Genomic DNA, 21,566 nt, shown 5'->3' on the forward strand with positions numbered 1-21,566 from the left:
AATGATGCCATTTAATCTAACTGAATTCAAAACTCAACAACAACTAACCACCAATCTGCACATAGACCTATGACTCTGTTGACATGTAAGCCATTGACAATATGCAGTTCTTACCCCTGTCAACTTGCTAGCATTTAACTTTCTGTACGTCTCGTACCTTTTATTATGAAAGGATTCAGTTCGTAAGACATTTCTCGTTGAAAATATATATGTCATTTTAGGTAAAACATCCTTACGGTCTTTGTGATTTTGGTTCATGGTACTACATTTATGTACAAAAGTCAGACATACAACTGGATGTTCTGCCTGGTGAAGCGCATCAAGCTAACACATCGTTATTGACTTTGTAAACATTTGCAGATAGTAAACTAAACTAATTTGCTGACACTGTAAATGTTGTGGACCTTATTCCCACCCTTTAACCAAGTACATAACTAATTGGGCATACAGGGACAAATGCCCATATTCAAGAGAAATTTTATCACGGGGGCGACCTAACCCTCAGGAACCTACTCAAGAGGCACAACCATTTTGAGGTGGAGGTCAAAACTGGGAAGTATATATACATGCTTAAAAGTACAGAATTCTAGTTTCCCTATGCCTTGGAGTGTCACCATTAGCATAATTCATGTATTTAAATACTGTTGCCAAGGAAAAGGTCTTGTAAGTTTTAATGAAATAAATGAAAGAAAATCTAAGCATGATGTATCTTTTGTATCCAGGACAGCAAGATTTTTCCATTCAGATTACACTTATCGTAAAGAACTTGAGGAAACTTAACGTAACTGAATATCATACATTCTTATATAGAGCAATCAAGGAAAATTACTTTTAATAGCAGCAATAACTTACCTGTCACTGTTATGTAGCTTTGCTTTTCCATGCCAAAAAACTGGTTTGGTTGATGTGAAAACATTTTCCCACAAAAAGTTGAATTGTCGGTATGACACAATCCACTCATGCACCACACATGGCCCATGCACAGAACGGTCATCTTTTTCATTGATACCCTGTTGTATGTTATGCCTAGATCGTCACAAGAAAAACTTTGCTTGTAGCGAGTGGTTTCCGTATTATCGGTCTTCTTTGATAGTTAACTGAAATCTTGGTCTTACTCTGTCCATTTTGTAATTGAATTTCTATGGCAGTAACCTACTAGGTTATCTTATGTAGTCCACCCTTCAGGCATACTCTTCTACTTTAGTCAATATACAACTATGGTATGAGCAAATCCTTGTGTTGAAGGAATAACTACATGCTGCGTCAAACATAGGGGCCTGTGAATTTCTTTTACTATCTAAAAAATAGATTGACATAACCACCAATTTAGAATATATTTTTTTAAAATTCTTCAAAACATTGTATATTAATAATTATCCATGTTCTTGCATAACAATGTTATTGCATGTGTCTGCAATTTTCTTCAATAAAGTTAAACAATGAGAAACATTTTACGTTGTTCAAAGGAAAAGACGGGTTAGTGCAGTTGTTTACCTCATTCACACACAGTTAGTGTATTTACAGATAGGATGCACCGTATACAGCCAGGCGAGTTTACATGGGATATTAAAATATATTGTCATTATTTTATTTTTCAGAATAATGTCAGGACTGCAGTCTGTGGAGCACTTACCCAGACTGCATTAGTTGCTCCAAGTAAACTTAAAAAAAATTGTTGTGCACTTTAAATTCAAGGAAACTCACTGTAACTAAATATCACGCTAGTCACAGTTGACACAAAATATTGCCTTTTTACATCATTAATATTCATTCACAATTTGTCGTATGTAAAAGGTAAACGGTAGATTGAGTTGGTTAATGGCCTCAAAATAAAGTTATTCATGTCTCTAATTCTTTTAGAAATATTGCTATATTTTAGAGTCTTAATTTTTAACAGGAGAACATTTTATTCCTAAGAGAATGTTAATGTTGTTATGGTGATGTGCACTTGCACAGGGAATGCTTTGTTTTTGTTTGTTGTTTTGTGGCACACCAACACTGGATGGTTATATTGTGTTGATGCAGTTGGAGTATAGTGTCTTGGGAGGGACTCACAATGGAAGCCAGCCTAGGTGGATCCAATCATACAGTTTGAACCTGCATGTCTGGTCACTTGTCTCGCAAGCTAGCCACTCTGCTGTCATTGTCCAAGTGTTTGGAGAAATATGAGTATGGTACTCTCAAAGTTTTACGACAGTTAACTTTCACTGTATTATTCTGTTCAAGACTTTAAAAGAATGCATAGATCATGCAGTTTTATATAGACTGTGAGGAGTGAAATGTTTAGTTTAAATGCTTTTAACTTGTGAAAAATTGAGTGTATTTGTCACACCTGATGTTATCTTACAGTATTTGTGGCCCTTTGATGAAAATCCTAAAAGATTGTTTAATATGCCTTCAATTTCCAACCTCTTGTCAACACTCAGATTCAAATGGAGATTGCATCACAGAGGAATTCAGTGCTTAGAAAGCCAAACTAGATGATTGCTGGTTACAAAAAGTGCAAACACGGTCAAATAAGGCACTAGAAAACCATTAGATAAATGGGCTTATTTTGATTAGAAAGTTAAAATCACACGGGGCTCTTATCATATGAGTAATTTCTAGTGGAGTTTCATCATTGTGAAAATTTGATGTATAGATGTATATTTGTAATGCAGATTTATTTATCCATTTGAAGATACATATAATCCATTTTGTTCATCAAATACTTTACTGGCAAATGAACAGTGTTATGACTTGGAAGTGAAGAATATGCAACAGCATACAATTTACCATTCCAGCCACATGTGAAAAGGAAATACAACAGATTAAAATGCAGTGACATTTCCATGAACTTCACAAGCTACATTAGCTCAGTTAGTAGAGCATTTGATTTGTTATCCAAAGGTTGCAGGTTTGATACCCACCCACACCAGCCCAGGTCATCTGATTCAAAGGTCACATAGCTACCAGTTTCTTGGCATGATATAACAGTTAGGGATCATAATCAGTAATAGGTGGCAGCACTGAATAAAGTGGTCCAACATAGTGTTGGTTTCGCTTCTTGCTTTTCAAGCATAGAATTGATAGCATCTTCTCTTTCTTTTAAAATCTCAGTGTTAGGGATCATGAAGGTTACCGATGCTCAGATAGGAATTTGAAGAGAAAAAACCAAGAAGCTAAGTTATCTGGGTGGAAGAAGTAGTTAATCAGTCAATAAGCAACTATTAGGCATAATCATTCTTGAAAATTTCAAAAATCTTACATTTTGATAATCTGTATTGAAAAAAGGGCATGTGCATTATTTTCACACAATTACTTCATTTTATTCTTTTATATAATTATTTTTTCAAGAGATGGATTTCCCTAGAATTATGTAATCCACATACCAGCAAGGATTTGTTGTTAAGAATTCTTTAGAGTTTTAGTGGGTGGGATAATTATTGTCTTAAACATGCCATAATTTTCACAATTTTATTCATTTTCAGTATTAAAAAAAAACCTTTCGGTTGTTTTTTAAAAATGTTCTTTTAGTCTCTAATGACCTGAAATCCTGTAATCATTATGAGCCTCCCCAGATGAGAGCCTTCCATACTGGAATTTTAATTACCGGTACTCATCCTTGAATAACCCCTCTATAAAGAATTTATTTGGGAAATCTCGGTCAAAATTTTTCTTCCTACTTTGGATCATGGATCATGTGTACTTATTTGGGGTCCAAGCTAATCAAAATCAGCAAGACATTTCTGTCAGCCAATGAAATTCATCATCTTGTGCTTCTTTGGCAATGAGCACACACTATTCAGTAAGCAAGGGATGCACTTAGTTTGATCTATATCAACCAAACAATCTTTTATCTTTATTTTCTTGGGTCTTTTTTATGCACTCTATGGGCACCCTGGAGGAAATTTTCTTTTGCCAAGATGAAAAATAAGGGTCATTGGCACAAAAGAAAAGCCTAGAATGAACCATGCATTTGTGAAACGAAAGCTTTGCCTAAAATCCAAGAGCCTTCTGGATGATTAGAATGGTATCACATGTACGTGATCCCAGTATGCTCTAGGCTCTTGAGTAGTTAGAACAAGGGTCATTAGTCATCACTACCAAAATTTTTGAATGCGTGTAATTCTTGTTCTTTTGTTCCATTTTCAACAAAAATGATTTTGTATCACTTTGCCTTTCTTTTAGAGGTTCACAGTTTGATGTCTGAGACTTGTTTAATTATTTTTTATTAGGCCTACTTTATTTTAATGGCCCCAGCCCTAAAATGTTTTATCATATATGCCAGAAGTGAAAAACCATTACCGACCATTCCATTTTCGTTAAATCTGAACCAGTCACTTTAGAGTGATATGAAATGACATAGGCTGGAATTTAAAATAAATAAAAACAAAAAATTAGTACTGACCTACCTACCCTGTTTAATTTTTTTCTCACCATTACCAAAACCACTCAGTTTTTATTTGGGCCTTAGTATATTTCATTTTAATACAGTCCCATTTTAGCTACAAATAATCACTCCCTGAATGATTTTTACTTTCCAGAACTTGAAATGTAAGACCATTTCATTTTATGTAGCAAATGGGAAAGTTAAGATTGATGCAGATTTAGTGGTTGTGTACACATCTGGTAGAAAAAAAAACAACCCAAATGTTTATTGTCATAGAGGCTATCTATGTGTCAAATTGGACAGGAAAATGCAGGAAGTAAAGGATAAGCATTGCATCTGCCTACCTGTTTGGATAGACTGGACTGCTGTTATTGTGGTTAATTTGTAGCAAGTAAAGCTGACAGCATTTTTCAGATGTCAGTGTCCCAGTTTAATTGACTTGCACTGGTCTGCCAGCTGTACTGGCATGTGGAAGAAAGGCTTCTTTTGCTACCATATCTGCTCTACTTTGCCTTGAAACACATGTGCCACATTCTAATTGCTTGTAGATCAAATCTGCATCATTCAGGTTATATTTTATGAAACAAACTTTATTCAGTCTAATTTGCTGGCATGTAAAAAGGGTTAATCTGTGTCATGTTGGGTTATTTTGCATGCAGATATATCCTCTTAGAAGCACTGTAAAGCATGCTCCATCAAGATTCCTGTCTATCCAATGTTTTCTGTTGCACCTATAATGTCGTTTAGGAGAATAAAGTGGCAGAAGTGAAAACAGTATGGCAGAGTTGATGTGTTGACCAAAGCCAGTATAAAATGCATACTCGAGTCGACTATGAACACTGTAGACCCAGGGGCGAATGTGTTACCTGCACCAAGGGTGTTCTTTTCTGTCCATGAATCAGTGAACCAGAAATGTGTCCTTGTTCAGGTTTAAAAACAGAGAAGGAACAAACATGACAACCACCAGTTTGCCATTTTTATTAACTAGATGAACTTAGGCTAAAGACATTGTCCCCTTCTGTATGCCATATTGCATTTGTTAAGCCAAGTGTAAACTTAATTTGTTCACACTGTTGATGTTAAACAATTACCAACAAGATTGGCTGAGCTGCAGCTGACCAGTAATCAAAGTGAAATGTGTTCCTGGTTAGAGCACTGTGAAAACACAGGCCAGATCTACCAGTGCATTAAAGACAGATGAGGCTCAACACTCATTGTTTGTCTTCAGTTTCTTGTACCAGTTAACAGTTTTGACCCTGATTACCTGGCATTTTATGTGACAGTGGATTAGATTATATGGTGTCTGGGGTGTGTGTGTTAAACATGAGTAAAATATGGTTAAATTGATGAAACTTCAGTATTTGCTTGCATACAAGTTGAGTTTGCAGATTCATAGTCCCAAATCTGCCATGGCATTATGAGTGGGCAGATCTGGGTCTGTGCAGATTGTTAGGAGTATTATGTAAAGCAAACAACTTAGACCCTGGTCTGCTGGCAGATTATGCAACAGCAGATCAGTGTATGTGTTGTTTGCAGTTGGACTTGTAAGTATACATTATACAGCAAAGTACTAGGCCATGTACTCCTTAAGCTAGATGGTATGCATGGTCTGGTTCTAAAGTTTTCATCATGAACTAATTACAGCTCTTGGATGATTTTAAAGTGTCAAATGAAAGCCCGTATTTAACATTTTAATATCATTAATACATTACCCATTGCTGTTGTGTAGCTTACTCTTTTTAATATCGTTAATACACAACCCATTGCTATTGTGTAGCTTACTCTTTTTAATATCGTTAATACACAACCCATTGCTGTTGTGTAGCTTACTCTTTTTAATATCGTTAATACACAACCCATTGCTGTTGTGTAGCTTACTCTTTTTAATATCGTTAATACATAACCCATTGCTGTTGTGTAGCTTACTCTTTTTAATATCGTTAATACATAACCCATTGCTGTTGTGTAGCTTACTCTTTTTAATATCATTAATACATAACCCATTGATGTTGTGTAGCTTACTCTTTCTTCATGCCAAACAGCCTTTTGTATTTAATGGGAATGCATCATATTCCCACAGCATGGAGAATTGTCAATAAGACACAATCCACTTGTGCACCTTGCATGCTGCCCATACACAGAACAGTCATCCTATTCACGGATGCCTAGTAAATGGACATGTGTTGAATTTGGGATCAGGCAAAAATTGCTTTTTATTTCTTCAATCCATTTCACCCTTCCTTCAATGATTATTATATCATGGTGTTACATTCATCCTTTCCATACTCATTTCACATGCCAGTAATCCCAACTCCTTTTCAAAACATTGTTCTTTAAGGGACTTCATCTCATAGGTAGGCCCTCCCCCCTCATATGTGTTTCTGATCTACTCAGTGGTAAAAGAAAACAAATTTTTTTATTATTTCATGTCTGGACATTCTGTGAGGAAGTGTGACCACAAGATGCGCCCTTGGGACACTCACCCTGACTGTCTTACTTGTTCAAAATGCAGACAAAAATATAAGTGTGCATTTTTTAAAAGTTATTGTCAACTGAATGCCGATTCCAGATGCACTTATAAAGTGTGGAACATTCCCTACAGGCCAAGACATTGCTTGGCAGTGGAGAAGGTGATCTGTTTCTCCCTCTTTTTTGAGACCTAGGGAATCTGCCTCAAGGTACTGGGCACATTTCCCGAAGTGGCATATTAAATGATCTCAACTGGATACTTGATCATCACAAGTACAGTAGGCATCTCATGTAGGAACACCTCCAATAGACAAAAGAAGCTATTGAACAGAAAGTCTGGCTGTAAGATACCATAACTTCTCATGCTGCCCTCTTCCAAGCTACTTTGTTCATTGTGCTGAAAGAGGTCTCAGTGAATCCATTCGCATTGCAGTGTGTATTGGAAGCTGTGGTCAAAACCTAGCTTGCACTTTGTTTGAATGGCATTATTGGCAGAACTGCTGCATATGCAACATGATGTTGCATTGGACTCTGAAGGTCTTACTTAACCATAGGAAAAACCTCATCAATCTCCAACCTCATTTTAAAACACCTTGACCATCAGGTCCAAGGTGTTGTTGCCAATGAGCCCCAATGAAGAAGTTCTCTAACCCTCTTGTTTTTGCTAAGGAAGGGACTCAAACCCTCACCTGCATTTCTCTCTCAAACTTCCCTTGAAGTGCTCATCTAGGCTTCTTGTCAGGCGGGGCCCTGAGTGGCCGAGTGGTCTAAAGTGCTCACCGTTCCGGATCACTGCCATCTCACCTCTGTCTGCGTATGTTCGAGTCCAAGGCTCGGCTAGCGTGGGTACGTGGGAAAGCCTGCCAGTAGCTTCTCGTGGGTCGGTGGTTCTTTCCTGGGTTTTCCAGGGTTCTTCCTCCACCAGTTATACTGGCCGCCATATATGGCCTATCTTGTGCTGAAAAATGGCGTTAAACCCTACAACAACAACAACAACAACTTCTTGTCAGAGGCTTGGTTGAGCATCATAGACAATGGGTGGGTTCTTTCCATTGTTAGTGAGGATTACCAACACTTTTGGGAGCAACGTCCTGTCAAGGTCCACCATGTTTTTCACCAATCCACTCAGGTGAAATTAAATTATGAGGTACACATCCTTTTAAATAAAGGAGCAGTTGAAAGAGTTCTGGACAGTCTCTACATCTGACTATCTGGTCACCAAGAAAAGTGGAAAGTATAGTCTCATGATCAATCTTTCCCCTTTAAACCAATAGATGACGGCTAGTATAACTGGTCAAGGAAGAATTCTGGAAAACCTTGATAAGATCCACTGACCCATGGGAAACTGCTGGCAACCTTTCTAACATTGGCTGAACCCAAGATTCGAACCCACATGGACAGAGGTGATATGGCAGTGATTGGTAAAGGTGAGTGCCGTAAGACCACATGGTCAATTCTGGGGCTGCCTCAGGTTTCAATTACCTCTCGGTAATGTAATGATTGGATGTGAGAAGAAATTGGTCCTTATGTTAATGAAAACTCCTGCATGGGTTAACCATTGGAGCTTGTGCGATTTTGTTTCACTTTAATCAGGTATGAACACCATTTTATTATTTATTTTGTTTGATGTGTAGTATTCTTTTTACTACGTGGAGTTCAGTATCACTGACTTTCAAATGACCATTAAAAAAGTATATTATCTGAACTTGCAGCATAAATAAGAACATGAATGTATAGATTCCAATAATATGGTATTAAATTTTTTTTATTCATTGCACAAAGTTTAGTATTAATGCAGTTTGAGGAACTGTCATTATGTTAATATTAATTAAATTTGATATGGCATTATATCATGCATTGATAGGAAATTTTATAATTATCTGTATGATCATGTATCAGGAAGTCGGCAAATTGCTTCCAAAGGAGAAAATTATATAGATAAATTGGTACCCCCCTCTCTCTCTCTCTCTCTGAAACTCATTAGAGCATGCTTGCAGGGATCGTAAACAGTAAACCACTCCCATATTATCATGGTTATTGAATGAGACTTGGTGAGAAAGTGTGATGCATGGAGAGTTGGTGAATGTTATTTTTTTAATCATCTTCACTCTCTCTCCAATCCTACTGCAGTGCATAGGGTTTTGAAAAATTGTGTGATCAATACTGTATGTTTTACCAGTCCTGGACCAGTAGGATCAGTTTGTATATGTCTTCCACCATTCCAACTGCTACTCAAGTCCTACAGAAAGTCAGAACGTCCACTGTTCATATCATTCTCATAGCCCACAGTGGCCACAACAATCATGGTTCATCCATCTTCTAGACCTGTTGATGGGTCAACCCAAGTCTCTTCCACAGAGGAAGGGTCTTGTTGTCACAGACAGGGTCTTCCTCCTACACAACAGTCCTCACATTCTATACCTTCTTGTTTAACTAATATACATGCTTTTTATCCACCAAAACAAGTTTTGGGCTGGATTGACAGTTGCATAATTCAGGCCAGGAAAGATTCTAGGTAAAGGATCTCCGACTGTTGGTGGAGAACGTATTATCTTTCCCTCTATGAGATCCATCTTTGATTTACTTTTGTTTTTTGGGGGGAATAAAGGATTTCAGTATCAGCTATCAAGGGCTATAGAGCTCCCATTTTCAGTACACTTAAATTCTCTCACGTGACAACCATTATTTCAGATTTGTACCTTGCTGATCTCATGAAGTATTTGAATTGTAGAGACCTGTGTCCCACTCTCTTACACTTCGATGGAATATATCGTGTATTTTATAGTCTTTAATCAAAACTGCCAAAAAATGATGGAGTGAGGCTTCCTTCCAAGATCTCACACTCAAGACTCTCTTCTTTTTTTTTACTTCTTGTGATTTCTGCAAGCTTTATGCCTTGTCTATTAACACTGCTTGTCTCTGGGTTAATTAGAATTATGAATCCATTTCTCACCATTGTTATCAAGGACGTTTAGCAAAAAATCGGTTACCTTTGGTAGCTCGACTAACTGTATAGGTTTCCAGTCTCAGCTGTATATATCCTACATTTTTATCTTAATGCTTCCAATTGAAAAAGTTGGAAATATTTTCCTTCCTCTTAAGCTTTCACCATCTCTCAATGGATTGGTACTTTATGTACCATGAAAAGAGCTGATCAGCCCCCAAAAATTTTTCTTTAATGAAACTAAGATCCCACAAAGTTTAATCCCTCATTGTCTCATGGATCTACGTAAATCATTTCACATACTTCCTGCTTTTTCTGCCTCTGTTCTTTATTTGTTTTCAGGGACCCATACTTGTGGTACAGCATGTAACCCAGAGAGACACCAACATTTAGTAAAGTGGATCTCTTCCGGAGATGTTGAGTTTATTCCATTTTTCTGTTTTTGATCAGTTTTAACACATGAGCTTCTCTGCCTAACTGTCAAATTAAAGTACACAATAACATTGGTATATGTATTAGTGCTATTAAAATGTAGTTGGGGGTGGGGTGGGTGGATAAAACTAAATTTTAATTATGTAATACTGACCCATTGCTATTACCAAATACCCCTCTTCCACCTTGCCTTTAAGTTCTGGCATAATCATTATCAGTGAAAAAGGTGCCTGTTCTGTGCATGGGCAATTTGTGAGATGCACTAGTGGACAATATCTTATTGACAGTTCTCCACTCTATAGGAGGATGCTTAGAAAGGGGTAATTATTACATAATTAAAATTAGGTCTTTCATAGCTGGTTAGGAAAACCCACTGAAATATCTAGATCAGGTTGTACCTGTACATACATGTACTTGCCTTGTTATTGACTTATCTTTCACCTGTTTCTCCCACACACCTTCCAATTTAAAAAAAATACAATCTTTCTCCTGTTTAAACAGAAAAGGAGCCCAAGGTTTATTCAGCATGTGGCACCAGAAAGTTTAAAAAAAAATTAATTATCAGTTGCTATAGGTGTTAAAATGGAATAGTGTGTTCAGTGAGAGATAAGCACTAATAGAAAATGTTGTCTTTATATGTTTACATAGTAGGAAGCAATGTTGTCTAAGGTTAGACATCTGATATTATTTCTAGATTTATTTCAGCAATACTTGTATTAAATTGAGGCAAGTTCTGCAGGAAGAAAAAAACATAACATGTATTTATGAAATTTACCTGTTAGATGAAAAATTAATAAGATTACATTTGTTTCATTGCCATTGACATTGCTTCACCAAGAGTCACAGAACAAACTGCACAGAAGTACATATGCTTGATAATCAAATGCAGCAGCATGTACCTGCAATCACTGCAGGCTTGTTTGTAGTCATAACCTTGTTAGAGTACCATGTATGAATTGGGATTAATTTGGTCCTTTGCTTGTTAGTGGATTTTACATGATTGATGATCAATGATTCAGTAATCAAAGTACCACAAGTACTATAAAATGCTTTTGTCATTTGTAAGTGGCAGGACCTTCATGTTCATATAGTTGCCTTGTTATCAACTTGTACTTAAATATGTATATACCCATAAGTGTTCATTTCCCTGGGGTATGTATGAAATGTTATTTTTCATTGTAGAATAATTTTGTACCATTAGTTAATTAATCAGATCTTTGTAAAAGCATTAGTTTTGTATATGCAGGACAGATAAAATCCGATTTGCAAGCTGTACATAATTGAAATAGATTGAAACAAAACACCAACATCCTAAAAGTGTTTTGGGACCTTCTCTAATTGTTCCAGACGCAACTTAAAAAAACCTATATTGATCCATTCAGATGTTGTTTAGGATCAGCAGTTGTTAATTGCCTAATTATTCTAGCTTATTCAGTTTATTTTTCATTGAAAATCACTAAATTGATAGAGTTAACAAAAATGTGGGTAATATTAATGTTGTTTCAGATTGAGCTTAGCAGGTACCTTTCCAAGCATGAAAGTGACAAATCTATGCAACCCTTGTTACACATTTTAGGGAGAGTGGATTTTCATAGCCTCTAGTAATCTGACAATACGAGTCTGTCCTGGAATATGAAGCAACTGTCAGTGCAACTTATTCATCTTAGCTTGTTTCGGAAATAGCTATAGCATATGGTTGCAGTGCTAAATAAATATTGAATTCTAATTTTTTTTAAATTATGAAAACAATTCGGTGTACATTACCATGACAGTCAAATTTGGTGGTTTCAGTTATATTACATACCTCACATTTTGAGCATAATTTTTGTGGGGAGTCTTTTTTTGTGGTCTTCAATACCATATTTATCCCAATTTTTTAAGTAATAATTGAAAAGAAAACTGTTTTAACAAATTATTATTGTTTTTAAAAAAAAATTATTGGATAAATGTAATGTATGCTTTATTTGCAGCTTATATTCATTATAATATAATGTATAAGATATTGACATCAATAGGATTATCAGCAATATTATAATAATGTTTGGGTAATAATAAAGAACTCATAGTGATTATTCAGTATTCATGCAGAATTCTTAGATATGTTATTGGTACCAACATTTTGAAAAAAATTAACTGTTGCATACCATTTACAATCTTTACTGGAATTGTTGTGAAAGGTGATCAACCACTGAATACCTGTTCCAATATTGAGTCATTACATCATAATCCTTAGCAGGAGAATCAATGCTACAAGCATGAAGACAAATTTGGACAAGTCCACCAACAAGGGATATTCAGCTTTATGTTGTGCACTGTTCTTTTTCCTTACATTATGAACACACACACACATCTCATATAGTGACAGATGCCCTTTAGAAATGAGGCATAGGAGTATGTCACTGTGTGTAACATGGCACTTGCTTTGTTACTCTTCTATGGCTGTACATGATAAGCTCACATGCTCCATTGTACCAGCTGGCTATGGCAGCCTGGCACTCAAAGACCAGATGAATTATTGGCAGTAGATGGCTGACATGTTGGTGACAAAGTTTTGTTGTTTTGGTTACTGAGGACTCAACAGCAGAGGATGTGGACTCTTTTTAGACAAACATGCCTTGAAATAAATGTAAAAAAATTAAACTAATCCATGGAACATCATGGTAAGGTTTCTTAGTAAATATTCAGTCCGATAGGTATGGTAGTTGAGCAAGAATAGATTCAACAAAAAATTGCTATAACTAAATGCTTGACTGGGAATTCATAAATGCTTATGGGTATTTCAGAAGTAAAAAAAAGGTCTGTACAGTTTAACTATGAGTAGAAGATGAGTGCAGTCTGAAATTTATACATTAATTAACTTAATTATCCTTAGTTTGGAAGGAGATAACGAAATGGGACTTGAAACTTTTCAACATACACACTCTGCATACATGAAAGGTCGCATGCTAAACATGCAGTAATGATAGGATTTAGTCTTGGAGTATCTTGATAGATTTAAAGATCACCTAGTTTACAAGCAATGCTTATATATTTCCTCTGTGATTTGTACAGAGATTCAAAGATCACCTAGTTTACAAGCAATGCTTATATATTTCCTCTGTGAATTGTACAGAGATTCAAAGATCACCTAGTTTACAAGCAATGCTTATATATTTCCTCTGTGATTTGTACAGAGATTCAAAGATCACCTAGTTTACAAGCAATGCTTATATATTTCCTCTGTGATTTGTACAGCCTTCTGTAATGCACTTTGAATGTGGGATTGCCAGTTAAATGAAATTTTTTCTACATGATTCCAAAAGCAAAATCCCTCTGTGCACCTTTAGCATGCTTTTTTTTAAACCATTACTTCTGATGCAAATAATTCTTACATGTATCCCCTTAAGGTTTTGTCTGTCCCAAAGATCTGGAGGAGAGGGGATGCATTGTCACTAGTTTGATGGATCCTAAGTTCAACACAGAGTGTTAATTGCTGCCACTTGTTTGATTTGTAGTATTTTGTGTGACATTTGTGTCCTTGATGACTCCTCACTGGTCATTTATTCATTGTTTCTCAATGGTATTTATTTGCAGAACATTGTATGTAAAATAAGACATAATTTTTAATATAAAATACAGTAGACATTATTGTTTGTCCATATTAAAAAAACCCAAGGTAAAATTGTTTTTCAGATAAATTTGAAAATATCCAGTATGAAGTAAAGTTTAAACTTTTTTTACAGTGCGGTATCATTGTCACATGCTTCCCATGGTATTATTTCTAATACCAGAGAAGGTATGTATCCTTTATGTATCACACACGTCCCTCCTATGTTGAAAGAGGGGGTCTGGGAGCATATATGTGGATATGACTCTTACCACAGTGATAGAGGGGGCCTGGGGAATATATAACAATGTGGATTGAGTCCTACTACATCAACAGAAGGGCGTGGGACATATATAATACTGTAGTTGTGGATATGCCCTACTACATTGATAGAAGGGGTCTCAGGGCATCTGTAATAATATGTGGATATGACTCCTACCACATTGATAGAGTAGGCCTGGGAAATATATAATATTGTGGATATTCCCCTATCACATTGATATAAGGGGCATGGATGCATACTGTATACATATGGACATGACCACAATGATAGAGGATGCCTGAAAATCTTGTTAATGCGGCTCCTCCTGAATGGCTGTTTATATCAACGTTGGGTTTTCACTAAAAGACTTGTGATGTCTAATTGGTCCTAACTGAAATTTTTTTTTACTGTCTTATGTCCAATGTGACCAACATAGCATCCATTTAATAATCTTGTTATTGCTATTCCTTCTGAATGAAAACTAATATTGCCGTAAAGATTTCTTGGTCCTAAATGAAAATGGTGCCACTTATACATCCAATATGGCCTCCACTGTGGCCATCTAGAAAATCTTGTTATACTTACTCCTTCTGAATGCATGGTTGTATCAACATTGATTTTGTTTTTAACAACTTTAAGATATATGCTTGGACAGCTACTATGCCTGCCATAGTGGCCATCTTGAAAATCTTTTTATCACCATTTCTTCTGAATGAATGGTCATATCAACATTAGGATTTTCATTTAAAGACTCTCTCATGATGACAGTGTAAATGAAAATGGTATCAGTCTGACTTTGGTATCAGTCTGACTTTGAATATGGCTGCCATAATGGTCATCGTGAAGATCTTGTCACTATTTATCATGAATGGCTGGTCATATTGATGTTGTTATTTTACCAAACAACTTCATATGATGTCTTGTTGGTACTAAATAGAAATGGTGTCAATCTGACATCCAATAATTCTACAATGGCAGCCACCTGGAGAATCCTGGCATTGTAACTCAGTAAAACGGAAAGTCATACTAGCATGAAGTTTCCACCAGAAGAGTTATCATATTCCTTGTTGATCCTAAATGAAAATGGTGCCAACACTCCGGTGTCCTTAGTGGTTAGAGCATCCACCTCAGATGCAGGAAGTTGTAGGTTCAAGCCCCATCCAAGTCATACTAAAGATTTATGAAAATGGTACTAGCAGCTGGCTTACTTGAGGTTCAGCATTATGAGAGTGGTGTTAGGACTGGTCGGCCTGGTGTCAGGATATAATGTCTGGTGGGACATGATGCAACATGTCTGTAGCATGATGCCTCAGTGGTAGACATGACTGAACTGCCACACTGCAGACATCATAGCGATATGACTGAGAATTATTAAAGCTACGTTAAAACTCCAGATCACACACATGCAAAATGGTCGCAATCTGGCACAATAGCAGCTAATTTGAAAATCTTGCTATCGCAGAAGAACACCAGAGATGGTTTCAACTCAGCAGTTTAAAAGGAATAACTTTTTTTATTTTGTATTCCTGCAATTCTTTTCAGGCAGTAGAACATCAGGCCCTTTGAGGGACTCTTGTTTCCAAATCATGTGGAATTCCCAATTTTTATTTATGAAAAGTTCTTCCAGTTAGGTCTGTTTTTCTCCAATATTTATGGGATCATTATTGCCACTCCCAGTCAGCCTAGAAAAAGTCCAGTCTAGTGAATTTTAAGTGCCTGGGAAGTAGTGTGTAAGAAAATGGAGTGACATAATTTCTACCTCTTATTCAAATGTATTCAGTTAACAACTGCACAGTCATGTGCTAACAAGGACATGATGGTAATAATATAGTGTCTGGTTAAACTTAAGAACTTGTAAATAAACTGACATATTCCATTAACAGGTACCTTTTTGGGAATTGTAAGGTGTCGAGTGACAACCTTTTGCATGGCTTAAAATCACAAAACTGAAGGAAAAGCCAGTTAAACCTACATGACAAGCTTTTTGATCTTTACTTGCTTCGAGGACCTCCAGTTTGGAATCATAGTTATAAAATTCCGTCAATTCTGTGTTCTGTAGAAATCCTGGACTTTAAATTTGTACATGTACAATTAGTGTTCGATATTTAGGTGTAAACTTTGATATAACGGATTGACTTTTGAAAATAACAGGTACGCAGGTGACTGCCTAGCAATGTTGGCTTCTCAACAAGTTTTAACTGAAAGTATAGAATGGTCATTTAAGTTCAAAACACAAGATAAACCTAGCATCATATATGTTCTTTTTTCTTTTCTTCTTCTTTTGATGGCAGAAAAATGATCAGGTTGCTTGTATGTAGTCTTTGCTAGACATCAATGAAAACTATTTTGTCTGTCAAGATTTATGATTGAATAAGGTTTTTTAAATACATAAGCATGGTCTCAGTCAATAGAGTGAGCCTCGTCATACTGGTTCTACCTCAGAAATACCTGTGTAAACAATACTCAATTTGCTTTCATGCTTTTCCTTTCTTTTCATTTATTTAGGACCTGGGTACTGTTAATTTTTAAGAATTCGTGTGCAAGTTTCATTTGCAAAGAATAAGTAGCTTTATCTAAATTGATTTGTATCAAAGATTATTATTATTATCAAGACTTTCACTTATGAAATTGTGACCTTTCATTGATTCGATCTAGACATTGATTGAAAATATAAATTCTTTCAATATTAGAATTTATGTGGTCCTTGAAAAGTCACTTCAGGATTCTTAAAACTGGTTTGACAGGGAAAATTATAATGATTATCGAAAATGCCACAAGTTGTCACATCCCATTTATTATTTGTTTCACCAAAGTAGTGGCTGTAGGTAATGAAGTGTTGACATGTGAGCTGAACACTGTGTGGTAAAAGTCCCTATTCAGAATAATTTTATACAGATCTTATTTCTTGTTATGCTGGATTAGTTGACTATTGCTAGTTTACAACTTAAATGGCATTACCATATATATTCTCATGAAAGATCCGGAAGATTGGTGTTTTTGGATGCATAATAGAGCCTTCATTGGACACAGAAGCATGAACTGTCGGTTTGACATGCATGTAGATGTAAGTCAGTCAGTCCATACATAGCTAGAAATCAAAAACTGAGAAATTACTTTTGGTTCATTTTAGATAGAAAGGTAGGAGTCAACGCAGATACAGTGTATCCCCTAGGGGTGCAAGACTGAGAGTCAAAAATCTCATTGGTGTCAAAACTGGGGGTCAGACTGAGTAAATAACAAACTTTGGTCTCAAAGCTGGGGGGTAAATAAAAAATATGGGGGTCTCTGAAGCGCAAATGAGGGTAAAGGAAAACACTCAATATATGTATTAGTGCTTAATGACACCTCAGCACAATAAAGGCTACATTGTGCCAGTTAAAAGTAATGTCTAAAACTGTAAATTGAAGAATTTCACAAAGGTACTCGGAAGATAAACCCTCCCAAATAATGTAAGCATGACACACAGGAAGACCAAGGGTAAAGATGTTAAAATTCTGTAAAAGGTATATCAAATCAGAGATAAAGTTGCTAAAATTTGGTTTAAATTTTTTGAAATAAAGTATAAATTTACATCATGTAAAATCCTTAAAAACGTGGCCAAAATTTGTCATAAAGGGCACATTTCCTCATAAATTTAAGCACTGTCTTGTCTTCAGTGAGTGATCGCACAAGGGGAGGTTGACACTCTAAATAAGAATGTTTTCCAGTATCAGTGAAAAGTGGCCCCAGTGGTATGCAATCTGGTTGAATGACCTTATTAAAAGATATGCACAAATGGTAGTGTTCTGTGCATGAGAGACAAAATACCACCTCATCTCTTCAAACTGTTTTTTGTAAGGGACACAACTCATCAATAATGGACTTGATGTTCTGATTTGGTCTAGTATTAAGAACACATTGATTTATATAATTTTTGAAGTAAGTATATGGAATCTTGCATTTGAAAATAGGCGACTACAGGGCAGCTTTGGCTGCTTTATTTGCCCTCTCATTACTTTTAATACTAATGTGACTAGGCAGCCAACAGTAATAATAATGAGGACTTTGTATAGCACCTAATCTTTAGAAGATCTAAGTGCTATACAACATTAGACAACACCTATAAGATAAAAAACATATAATGATATGATTACAAAAACAAACACCATGAAATTAAAATATAAAAAAAAACAAAAAAAAACATGCTGAGAATATTTAAGGTAGGAAAAATTATTAATTCTTTAAGTTTGTTCTTGCAGTCGAAATAAGTGAGCTTTGAGAGCACTCTTGAATGGGATCACTGTATCTTTGTGTCTGAGTTCAGTGAGCAATTCATTCCACGTTGCTGAGCCCTGGTATGCAAAAGAACGCTGTCCATATGACTTTGTTTTCATAGTGCGAATAATGAGTATACGATTGTCAGTACTGAATATGTTTTCCAGATTTCCATATTTTTGTAAGATCTGGAATATTAATGGGTTGTCAGATATAAGGTTTTGCAAGGCTTTGTTTTTTGGAAAGGTTTCACTGTAGTTTAAAGGTTTAAGTATGACTGTAATTTCTGCTGTAAAAATGGAGACTTTAAATGATAACCAACTTGAGACGGTGCCATGGGACATCACAATGGCTGCCTCAACTGACCTCCATCTTTCAATGTGTCTTTATAAGGCTGTATGGCCACGATAGGTTTCATTGAACTTACTCAGATTTGATTTTATTTGCACAGAAAAATCAGAGGATTTATTGAGAACCAGTTGAACTGGCATAGATCAAATTAAATTTTGGCAGATTTTTGTACCAAGTACTGTATGTGATATTAGAACAAATAAAGGTTTGCAATATTTTTAGCATCGATTTTTACTGTACTTTAGTGGGAATGAATTCACATACCAAAAGTCGGAATGAAAATAGTTTTGGAGTCTACAAGGTTTTGATATTTGGCTACATCATATGCAGAATTACATGGATTAAAATATAGTTTGGTGGTATAATGAAGAATCAGTTTTGTTTTTGTTTTCATCTGAGATAAAGGGCTGGTTTATTTGCGTCTGAAGTTTTCATATGAGGACATTCTAAATTCACCTAGACAAAGTCAAATTCCCTGATTCTTTATTTGATCAGATCAGATGAGCTGATTTGCACACATTTCAAAGCCATGGTCAAGTTTAGATCTCGTGACCTATATAACCATCTTATCTGCTCTCCAATCTGTGTCTGTTACAACTCTTAATAAATGAAGGTATTTTGATATTTTTCCCAGAGTATCCAATATGTGGAAGTTGACATTCGAAATAAACCCTAAAACTTTGGTCTCCTCCACAACAGGAATAAGACAACCGTCAAGGAAGAGTTTTGGGCCGTCATGAATTTGATGTAATTGGCAGAAGTGCATACCAACATTTTCATGTTTCGATAATTCAGACTCATTGCTTCTGCTCATTTCCAGTTAAGCATATCTGTAGTTGATATTAAGTTAGTGGTATGTATACTCTTTGATCTAGTTCTAGGCATTTCACTATGCTGTTAATTTTGATGTTGAATAGGATGCCTGACAGTATGCTGCCCTGACATATGCCCATATTCAGAGGATGGATCTCAGAAAGGACAGTTCTTTTTTCACAAATGTGAGATAAAATCAAAGGTAGACTGTAGGTATGGATCATCACCATTGCTTTTCACAAAGACTGGGGGAAGTCAGCATTTTCCCAGATCTTAGTAGTGTATTGTTGATATCTGTATCAGGTAAGTGTTTTAATCAAGAGTGTCTTGTTGTCCTCTGAGAGTCAAAAGTTTATTTTAATCTTGAGAAAAATCTCTTGTGAAGAATTTGTTGAGAATGTTAGGAATGAAACCCAGCTAAGTCGAAATGGAACCCCCCCCCACATACCAAATATGAATCTCCATTAAAATCCTATGCTCAAAATTCTTTTTTTTTTTTAAATTTAGAAATTTGCATACATAAATATCTTTAGGAATTCAGCAATGGGGATGATGAAAGGGTGTGACTTAGTGGTTCAGAGGCTTTCTCCTAGCATGGAGACCTCAGGAGGTGTCCAGTAATAAATAGGATGCTGTATAATAACTAGGTCATGTAGCCAGTAATAAATGGGTTGCTGTCTAATAACCAGGTCATGTAGCCAGTAATAAATGGGTTGCTGTCTAATAACTAGGTCATGTAACCAGTAATAAATGGGTTGCTGTCTAATAACTAGGTCATGTAGCCAGTAATAAATGGGTTGCTGTCTAATAACTAGGCCATGTAGCCAGTAATAAATGGGTTGCTGTCTAATAACCAGGTCAGGTAGCCAGTAATAAATGGGTTGCTGTCTAATAACTAGGCCATGTAGCCAGTAATAAATGGGTTGCTGTCTAATAACCAGGTCAGGTAGCCAGTAATAAATGGGGTGCTGTCTAATAACCAGGTCAGGTAGCCAGTAATAAATGGGTTGCTGTCTAATAACTAGGCCATGTAGCCAGTAATAAATGAGTTGCTGTCTAATAACCAGGTCAGGTAGCCAGTAATAAATGGGTTGCTGTCTAATAACCAGGTCAGGTAGCCAGTAATAAATGGGTTGCTGTCTAATAACCAGGTCAGGTAGCCAGTAATAAATGGGTTGCTGTCAAATAACTAGGTCATGTAGCCATACAGTTGGTATTTCTGAACTACAAAAACAGCATGGTCAGAATTCCATAGTAGCTTTGCTGATGGATAGTTTTTCTTGATGTTATGACAATGGGATTTATCTTCATTCAGGTGCACATATTTAGAAAGAAATGTTTACCCATGTCAAAATAAATAGTTGTTTAACTTTTGATGTAAAATTGTCAAATTTAATTTGATAAGGGTTTGATTGGGCTTCTTAAAAATCAGAATATTCTAATACAAAAATGGTATTAGAATATTCATTTGTTTACCTGGTGAGTAGCAAAACCTAAAGCCAAACTCACTGACCTGATGACCATGGGTTGTCACAGTGCTGACTGGCAGCATTTTGTTAAAAGGGGCAAATTTTAAAAAATTCAGAATTGAAATAGCTTACAAGGGAACAACTTCAAAACTTGCTCAATCACCTGAGGTTCAAACATTAACTCAGAAGGTAATTATAATGTACAAATTATGAATAGTCGCGTTGATCAAAATATTGGCATTTCTCTTCATTGTCATTCAGATGCTTTTAAAAGGATTATGTGTGTTATGGCAAGTTCATGAAAAAGGAGACCAGGACAAAGGTCATAACAGAGCCTTTGTATATTACCAATCAATACAGCTGAATTTCAGTCCATTATTTCCTACTATAAATAACATTAAAGGGCATAATTTTTGAAAACCGGCTTAAAATGCCAAGCGAGTCATTGACTCAGCACATGAATTGTTTTCATATCTTTGACATCTGGCCAAGTTTTATTAAAAGTTTATTTGTTTGATTTCATTGTCATTTAAGATCACTGCCTATAGAATTTGTTGAGATAGTCCATGTATTTAACAGATGAAAGTTGCTGCCATTTTTTTACCTCTAGTCTG

General features: G+C 35.9%; 1 protein-coding gene across 1 annotated transcript in view; it reads left to right on the plus strand.

Moving 5' to 3' along the window:
* Nucleotides 1–21,566, plus strand: part of LOC149780758 (uncharacterized) — a 219,820-nt gene that overhangs the window by 33,032 nt on the left and 165,222 nt on the right. The window lies entirely within an intron of this gene.

This window comes from Sinohyriopsis cumingii, chromosome 16, assembly GCF_028554795.1.
Source record: "Sinohyriopsis cumingii isolate HCF-2022 chromosome 16, ASM2855479v2, whole genome shotgun sequence".
Lineage (NCBI taxonomy): Eukaryota > Metazoa > Mollusca > Bivalvia > Unionida > Unionidae > Sinohyriopsis > Sinohyriopsis cumingii.